General features: G+C 45.6%; 1 protein-coding gene across 2 annotated transcripts in view; it reads right to left on the bottom strand.

Annotated features, from left to right (window-relative positions):
• Positions 1-8772, bottom strand: part of LOC146198300 (zinc transporter ZIP1-like) — a 37559-nt gene extending 28787 nt beyond the window's left edge. Inside the window, exon 1 of one of the 2 annotated variants that reach the window (XM_084593725.1) lies at positions 8358-8772. The gene's annotated coding sequence lies outside the window, so the exon portion shown is untranslated. The remainder of the gene's footprint in view (positions 1-8357) is intronic. The other variant, XM_084593721.1, reaches the window with a different exon arrangement.
• Between the last annotated feature and the right edge of the window lie 426 nt (positions 8773-9198).

Below are 9198 nucleotides of genomic sequence, written 5' to 3' on the forward strand. Positions count from 1 at the left end.
ACTTTTTTTGGAATGAAACGCGTAGTCTGCAGTCAATTCAGCTCTTAGAAACCAAATAATAACGCTGGCGGAAGCAATACTTGAAGATTACTGGTAGGGGTCTTCGCCATGTAGTGTGATGTGTATTCTATGGGGGAAAAGTCAGCATGCGAGGTTCGGAAGATCATATTGACCCTATTTGCAATTTCATTCCTTTACAATTTTTTTTTCTTACTTCTAAAGTAAATTCTTCAGCTTATGCCAGGAACCAGCTCCTACTTCTGTGTGCCGTGGTGCGAGAATAGCATCATATGTATGTGCGAATGCGCGGAAAATCTTTCCTTATCCAAAAAGACAATACGTTTGTTGAGTTTTATATTTTCAGCTGGCCATTTCTCCTACTTTAATGTTCAGGTCTTGTATTTTCACTGAACAGTAACCGCTAATCAACCTGAATAGTGTGTTCGTGGGCATGAATAATTGTTCCTGATGCTATACAGAGAGATGAATACCAGGTAATATTTTCATATTCCAGAAAATTGATCATATGACTACATGGCATTGTAAGGATGGTTGGTTTGTACGGCTTAACGTCCCAAAGCGACACAGGTTACAAGGATGCGCGCAATAATGAAACCATGCATTTTTATATTGGAACTATTGTGCATTGCGGCTACGAATACTTTAACGAGTGTTAAATTTTCGTAGTGAAATGAATGCTAGGCAGGCTTCAACATAAATCTGGATGTTTTTCAGTTTATTTAGGGATTACCGCGTATTTGTATTAAGAACTGGAATTGATATGTTGTACGCTGCGGAACGTTAACCAGGGTGGCTTGCAGTTTAATTGTTTACGAAGTGCACACAAAATAAAATACAGGGTACCCCTGGTTAAGGATTCGCGAATGTAATTGTGAACATTGTAATGTACAATGCGTTTTATTATGTACAATTCGCCAGATAGTCAGTCTAATGTCCTGCTATATTTCTTCTGTTATCTTTAGCGGTATTTTTTGTTTTCGTACACTTCATCCGATGTGTCATACATTTTGTCAGTATCTTCCAGTTTGTCTATGATGAACCAAATGGTAACATAATTGCATAGGCTTTTTTTACATGGAGCAAAATAAGCACTTTCATTTCACAAAGCACCTGCCGTCTTTTCTGGAATACTTGCTGGCCGGTCAGCAGTACTGGGAATGTAATTTTCATTGTGAAATGTTGAAAATGGAGAAATAGCACATCGTACGGAGCGCAAGTGAGCCAACAGGAGCGGCAGGGCGCAGCGCATGCATACATTCAACCTGCGCGCGCCTAGAACCGGAAGTTGTCGTCAGGCGGCAAGGCGCAGCGCATGCCAGCCTTCAAACCGCGCGCCTAAACCGAGACCAGAACTTGATTTCCTGCCGCTTGGTGCGCTACACTCAGTTGGGCCGCTGGGCCCCATGAGAGCGTCCGCTCTTACTACCATATTCCTCTGAGAGGAGAACGGGTTAAATCTTCGGCGATAAGGCCATGATAAACCATGATGCTGCCACTGCCCACCAGCTGGCTTGCAGTGAATGCGTCACGCTGTCGTTTTTGAACAAATAAACTGATCGCGCCACGACATTGAGAAAAAGCAACGATGTGCGCATAGCGAACGACCGGAATGAATGACGTTCCACTGCGCGTTTCTTTGCCATTTCATGCACAAAATGGCTCGTTGCTACAGGCTTACTTTTTTCTTGCAAAGCTACGAAAACATCAGCATACCCAGCTCTTCACTAGGAGTATTAGATCACACTGCTTCTTCGCGCCTGGTAACGGCATACTGCTGGAAGCTGTGCGTGTAGTGCCATAAGATAAAGATACGAACGTGTTTATTTGCCGGATGCCGCGACGAGGAGAGAGACCGTTGTGTTCGTGCCATGCTCGAGCAAACTGGAACCTCTTGTGATAAAAGAGAAATAGAGAGCCTCGTTCACGTACTTGCTGTTAACGCTTCTTGATGGGGCCGACAAAACAATAAGGCTGAAAACAATGCGTCCAAACGAGTTGGACGAGAACAATGCAGGTGAATAAAGATAGCAGTCAAGTTAATATAATAAGAGCCGAACATGACAGAATCGCAAGTGTGGAATTTTTGTGGTATAAGAATAGATAGGGTTTAAAGGTGAGATCAGATGAATAAGGAAGCTACCTAATGTAGCAGGGAAGAAAGTTGCTGATATGCTGTAAGAAAAGGTAAACAAGACGGTGAAATTTCCCGTTAAGGTACGATCTCATATGGTTGAACACGATTATCATGTAAGCGTCGTTAATGAGTTCCGCGACAAATAGAAAGTGACATCATTTATTTTGAACAGAATGAATTTCTCCCCTACAATCCTAGGAGAGCAAGGGCAGGAGAGTCCAGTGTACTCTGCGCAGAAAAAAAAAATACTCTCAATAGCTTTGTGCATTGGCCTGCATCGCTCGATTTCGTCCTCGACTGAGGAGAGTTCTGTACTCTCTGATGTTCGTGTCCGGAAATACGCCTATCCCTGTACACAAATGTCCGTGAAAGCTGGAGCGTTTGCTACTTCGTTGAATTGAAAGGAAAAAAATTAGTAGTGGTTTAACTCTGGTTAACCCTAGTCGAATTGCGATAGCAACTGCGGAAGCTTTTTTTTTGTCTGCTACATTATTTCCCTATTACGCCCTATCAGTGTAAGGTGCTACAATATTGGGGACACTTAAGCTCATCCTTTAAGAGCATGAAGCAAGAACGTAAACTACCAGCCCATATATAAATGAGAAGGGTTCAATACTGCTGAACCGAATGTGCAGCAAAAGCATTAGCTGCCGATGACCGAGCGTTCCTCTCGTTCTTCTTCTTCTTCTTCTTCTTCTTCTTCTTCTTCTTCTTCTTCTTCTTCTTCTTCTTCTTCTTCTTCTTCTTCTTCTTCTTCTTCTTCTTCTTCTTCTTCTTCTTCTTCTTCTTCTTCTTCTCTTCTTCTTCTTCTTCTTCTTCTTCTTCTTCTTCTTCTTCTACTTCTTTTTCCTCCTCTTCTTCTTCTTTTTTTTCCTCTTTTTCTTTTTCCTCTTCCTATTCTTCTTTTTTCTCTTCCGCTTTTTCCTCTTCTTCTTCTTTTTCCCCTTCTTCATCTCCTTCTTTATTTCTCTTCTTCTTGGCGGCTGTTCAAGGTCGAACGTGGCCCTTCCCGTGACGACGCGACGAGCCGAAACCAGGCGCAGTATTGCTATCGCTATATCTTTTGGTTGCACGAAAAGGTAACAATAGTTTTTTTTCTGAGGGAGATACAAAACAAATAATAACTTCCGGGCATGCTTTAGAATTCCTCGGCGCTGCGGCAATGTATTCGTCGAATGAGAGAGCTGAAATACGCTCCGCCTTAATCACTGTGCGGCGAACTTGTACTTTGTGCATGTAGGGGTGGTTGTGCAGGGTGAAAACGCAAAGAGCCATCTGCAGGTTTCTCACGCGTCACTTTGTTTCGATGCGCCCCCCCCCCCCCCCTTTTTTCTTTTTATCTCAAGCACACAAGCTACATCTGCGTGTAATAATTCGACCACCGGCGCTCTGTCCACAGGTGTAGGACGCTTTGCTTGTTGTTTCTCTTTACTCTGGTGTAAAAGAGCTACTACATGTGTTTGGCTTCAAGGTCTCCCACGAATCTCACGCAAAAATGCTCCTATCGAGAAGGTAATGCTGCTTGCACAATGGTGTAGCCAAATTCGCTGTAGCTATTTATTATATGGTCAGCCTAAGCACTCCCGAACAAGAAATCAATTTTGATGCAGAAATGAGTTTACTATGCAGCTCATGCGCAGTGCACACACGTACATGTCACTAGCGACGTCACTGACATTCCACATATGCTTCTCACTCTGCAATTTTTTAGCCTTAAAATGTAGTCTAGACTGACAAGGAACGCTTGAACCAGTTCTGCTCTTTCTTTTACTACCGGCAGATCTAGCCTTGTGACTCCGATAGATTGCTATTTGCAGTTAACAGGTGCTGCCGGAGCAGGCAGGTAGTTTGCGAATTCATATTTGGCGCTCTTGCCAAATTTTCTTTTTTGCTAATCTAAGACACCGCTCCTGAGTCAGGACAGGAACCAGTCCTAGCTTTATTACCAGGAACGACCAGCTGTATTCCAATATGTCACGAAATGTGATGTCGTGAGAGGTAGTTACACTTCAATTAGAGAACTGTATGGAAAAGCTCATTCCTTTGCATATGTAGCTTTGGAGTTTCTCGTCGACTTTAGCCCTTCAATGTGTAAACAGCCATACGCTTAGTTTGCCTTGGGCGCTTAGTTTTCCTATATGAACACGCTCGTGGAGTGCTGCACTTGGTTAAGTTTGCTGCTTCTGCCACTATAGACACCACGCGAATAGCACGTGACAAATCGTGCACTTTCCTATTAAATGTACGGGTTTCGGGTGCTTTTGCACTTGACTGGTGTTAAAACGAGTTGGAACGTTTGTTTTTCTTTGTTCCGACTGTTCAGCCTTATTATATCCAACGCAGTGTGTCTTTTTTTTTTTTAAGCGAATCAATATCAGCTTCAGCCGGCGGTAAGGAGTCATCGCAGCTGCGTGTGTTGATGCTGCCCGGGCGCTTCTATTTCCGCTAAAACGATGCCGACGGAAATGTGCCTCGTATGGAGGCAATCCACGCGGCTTGCGTGGCTGCTGCTTGGCAGGAAATTATGCAAGTGGCGCCCGAACACTCTTGCTGTAGCCTTGTTTGCGGGAACGGACCTCATTCACCCAGGAGCCTACTATTCGAGCAGCTATAATAAACCTACATTACCAACTAATCAAACAATGAAACATTCTGAAATATTAACCGAGACTAAGATAAACATGCAGCCATGCTGAGGTCGCTGTAATAAGGCTTTGTTTTCGCTCAACAGCAATTTCAAAATGACTTTGAAAGGTTGACCTGTGATGCCTAATCATACGCCAAACTTGCCGTGTAGCAACACGTAGCCGCGTGTCAAATTATTTTAGCTTCCTTATTTTATTCGATTGTACTGCACAAAACATTTCTCTGTCGATGTGTACAGGTGCAGAATGCATTGGCTGGTACTGAATGTTCGCCATTTTTTTTTGCGCTTCTGGCCTAATAACCTTGTGTTGTTTTGTGTCACTTGCACGCATAACGATAAAAAAGTAGAGCTGTTAGGAGCTATAAACTATTACAAAAAGTAACATTTGCTGTTTTTCTACATATTCCTAGAATTTATCCCTCGATGTTGTTTAAGTGTTTCGAAATATGAATGCGAGACACAGTTCCAGTCAGCAGCTTTTTGCTCGTGCATTGTGCATATTAGTAATCACAAATGTTATTATTTTTTGCCCAAAGTGCACTCGGCATTAAATGATTTTCAGAAGACTGAAGGCTCAGTTCTCGGTTTTTCTAGTGTCGCAAACGCGATTGCAGGGTATGAAAAAAAAATTAATGGGTGTTCACATAATGTTTAGCGGAATGCCCCAAGGTATATAGAGAGTAATTAACAGATGGACTGCTGGACAAGCGATGGTCTCGGGCTCGAATCCCGTGCCAAGACGAATTTTCTGTAACTATAAAACTGTTCAAATGGACGGATGCTATTAATTGCTGCGTAACTATCAATCGTCCACGCAACCTGCTAGATTACGTTCAGTGCAAGACGAAAGCTTTTCCCAGTGATCTCCAATTAGCCTTGCCGTTTGGAGGTCGACCAGCTTATCTTTATATTTATTTAAATTACAATGCGGATAGCTCGCTTTAATAATATTTTCTGCTAAATTAGTAGAAAGGTGCGTTTAATTAAGGAAAAGAAATGCGGAAGCTCTAGAAGATGGAAAGGTAGAAAGACGTGCACGAAATAATATGAGCTTGTTCAAGTACATGTCATAGGGGGACGATTTATTGTGGGAAGTCGCAGTGACAGTGCGGCGTTCCGAATTTCACAGGTTATATTTGCGCCAAAACGAAAGGAGATAAATGCTCTACTGCTACGTTTTATATGTGTGGAACACGTCGGTTGTCTCCAATTTTGCAAAAAGAGAAGGAAAACAAACATTTGCTGCACTTTAAAATCGGTCACCAGGTCTGTCCTGTGCCATGCAAAGCATTGCTATAATCGCCGGCCATTTCATTCGACGCAGGTGATCATGGACCTGCGCCGGTTCGAGGATTCTTCATGAGCTGGTGATCATCGATATACGGAAAGGACCGCTGTACTGCAGAACCAGATCGCCTCGTAATGGACAGATGACCAATTCACAACTTGCAGTTGGGAAGAAAGGACCATCCTTATCCACCATTATTCGGCACACGCAGAGAGAAAGAGGAGCAACCGCAACGCCCCTACCACGCCCCCTCCAGCATCCTTACATTCCCTTGATATCTACTACGCTGCTGACTTTTGTATATGGCTTTTCATCTTTGAACTGTCTGTCGTATTTTTAGAAAACACACGGAAACAATCGCTTCCGGATCCTAAGACTGTTCGTGCTGTCCCCTGGGAACAGCCCTTTACGCAGATGTCGGCCGCTTCTGTTATCTCCTTGAACTTTCACCGCAATCAACATTAATCGGGACGAAGAAACAGGACCGACCACAATCTTATAAAATGTTCTCGAGGCCCTTGGCACAACTTGTTAAACTAGGTCAGTGGGCAAAGTTAACCTCTATCTGTGTATGAAAAAGGGGTATTCAAGTGACGCCCGTTTGCTATTTTGTGCTGCAAGCACAGCTTCAGCAGTGCAATTCAGAGCAGGCGACGATAACGCGATTAGATATGCGTGCAGCCTTCCGTCTAGACGCACTGGTGCAAAATAGCGGCAGTTGTGACGCATGTGCATACTCCATACAGAAAGCAGGGAACATACAAAACAATGAACTTACTGGCAAGTGCACGCTGGTACGGAATATCCCGACCACGCATGGAGGATTGCGCATTCCTCGAAGTTGTAACTTATTGCTGAGGTTCGCAAGGAAAACTTACAAGTCAATAAAATGTTAAAATGAAGTTGAATGCTGCTAATCTACAGAGCAGTATTATGGTCTCATTTCCAGAAGGGAACTGACCTGGGTACTTCTACGAAACAGACTTCAGGAACCTCTCTAAACGCGAAGCGTAGTATAAGCCGAAATGGAAGCACCACAATTAACACAAAGTAACGAATGCAGTGCAAAGCGTGTACTGCTGAGATGCGAACTTTACCAAGTGCGCGTACGCCAGCGCGTTCGAGAGTAACCCCCCTCCCCACTAGCTGCCTCCAAGGAATTGTTGCCTTTCCTGCTTTCTGCACAGTTCTGTTTTACCTTAAAGCTAACACCGCAGTAAGCTCAGGTTATGTTCTTCAGCTCCGACGACCATCTTGTTATGTAGGAGTCATTATTGCGTAAACTAATTCTTGTGAGGCGCCTAATCGTAGGTGCAACAAAACTAACAGACGTTATCTATTCTGCTTTTCTGGTAAATAGCACCATTGGTAAATCGCCTCTGCCGCATGGTGGTGTCTAGATGCCATTTCAACTGACGCACACAAAATAACAATGCCTGATACTTCTCACCGCAGCAGAACAACACCTAAATAAGGCAGCCAGTTGACAGTTTAATCCATGTGATTTTGCAGTGTACACATCTCCAAGCATAACTATGTTGCTTGCCTGGTCACTGCACTATGGATCAGACGTGTTTCCAGAATGTAAAGCTAAGGAAAGTTTTCGGATTTGTAGTTCACGTCTTCGTAATTCTGCATTATAATTCATGGCGAGGCTGTTTTTTTGTTTTCTATTCTTTTTAAACGTAGCCCCGCAGGGAAAGTTAGCAGAATTTCGACTCTCCATATTTCTCTTCGCCCTTCAGCTCATTCGGTATTCTCTGAGCGACCCTTCCAGCGCTTTAATAAGTCGGTCGCGGACGGTCAGCTCGGTTGGAGTGAGGACCCCCGTCGATATCTTTTATTCTCTTCATCGCGTTACCTGAGAGCGGCCTCTTAAGTGGGGACGCACTTGGACCCCCACCGGATGATGAGGGGAGGATATCGTCGCCCGTGCGTCGCAACGGCAAGCTAGGTAGGCCTCCTGGCGAACTGCAGCGCGGCCTATTCTTCGCGCTCCAGATAACGCGCCGCGCCAGACGCGAGTAAGGAGGTGAGGCTTTTGCGCACAGCCCCAACTTGCGTTCCGTCCGCACAATCCGCCTATATAAACCGCCAACTGCTCGCCTAGGCGCCGTCCGCGCCAGGTGCAGGGTAGGCTGGTATGTCTGGCTTCGCGCCAGGCGACGGCACGCGCGGCCTCGGCCACCTCGGCGACGGCAGTGTGGCGTAGCGCGTAGTGGCGAACCCTACGTGCGAGCGAAGACGAAGTGTCGAAGTTCTCTTACCCGTAGATGTCGTGGTCTCTCCTCGGAGCAAGGTTGCGTGCCGTCTGCAAAGCTTGTCAGGGCGTGTTTAGAGATCGCTGCTGCCGTGGGGAACGGTTCGGTTGGTGGCTTATCGGGCCTGTGGAATGATGGAGGGGGAAGGCTGGCTGATGGAGAGGGGAAGGCGCCCTCCGTTATCGCACTTCGCTTCTTTCGTCGTCCTCCCTCCTCCTCGTCATCCACAAAATCTTCCAGCGTTGATGATTGTCGCTTGACTCTTCCAACGCCTCTGCTGCTGCCTGGGGAGGGAGGTTTCTGACGCCGCCATTGTGTTTTGAAGAGTCTGTTTCTCCGGTCAGCGAATACTCAACTAGCTGCCGGACGCTGATGGGGGGAGTGGCGGCGTGAGAGGTGGCTGTTCGTGCGCGCGGTCGCGCACGCTCGTTCGTCGGGAGCACGTCAGCTGGCGTTCGAGCGCGTGCTGCGGCTCCTGCCTGCGCCGATGAAATTACGAGCGCCGGTGTCGTGCCCGCGGAACGGGATGCGCGCCATCGAGAGCGGTCGATGACACGGCTTCGTTGTAACCTGCGAAGGTTGGTGTGCAGCTAAATGGCCGGACTTCGAAAAATAGGGCACGCACGTTTGTTGAGAGCTGCGTGACATTCAACCAGAAACTGAGAGAAAACGTTTGTTGCATATGTCATAAGTTTTGTTTGCGTCTGGCCAACTCTCGTATAGCTACATACGAAGCTTTTGGTTATTTTCGAGGTTATACTGACAGCCATTAGGAGGGAATAAAGAATGCAGCTAATGGCAAGTAAGGTTTCACAGCACGAGGCGATAAAAATGCATGGATGTTGTC

This window comes from Amblyomma maculatum, chromosome 2 (assembly GCF_055883805.1).
Source record: "Amblyomma maculatum isolate TAMU_Amacu chromosome 2, ASM5588380v1, whole genome shotgun sequence".
NCBI lineage: Eukaryota > Metazoa > Arthropoda > Arachnida > Ixodida > Ixodidae > Amblyomma > Amblyomma maculatum.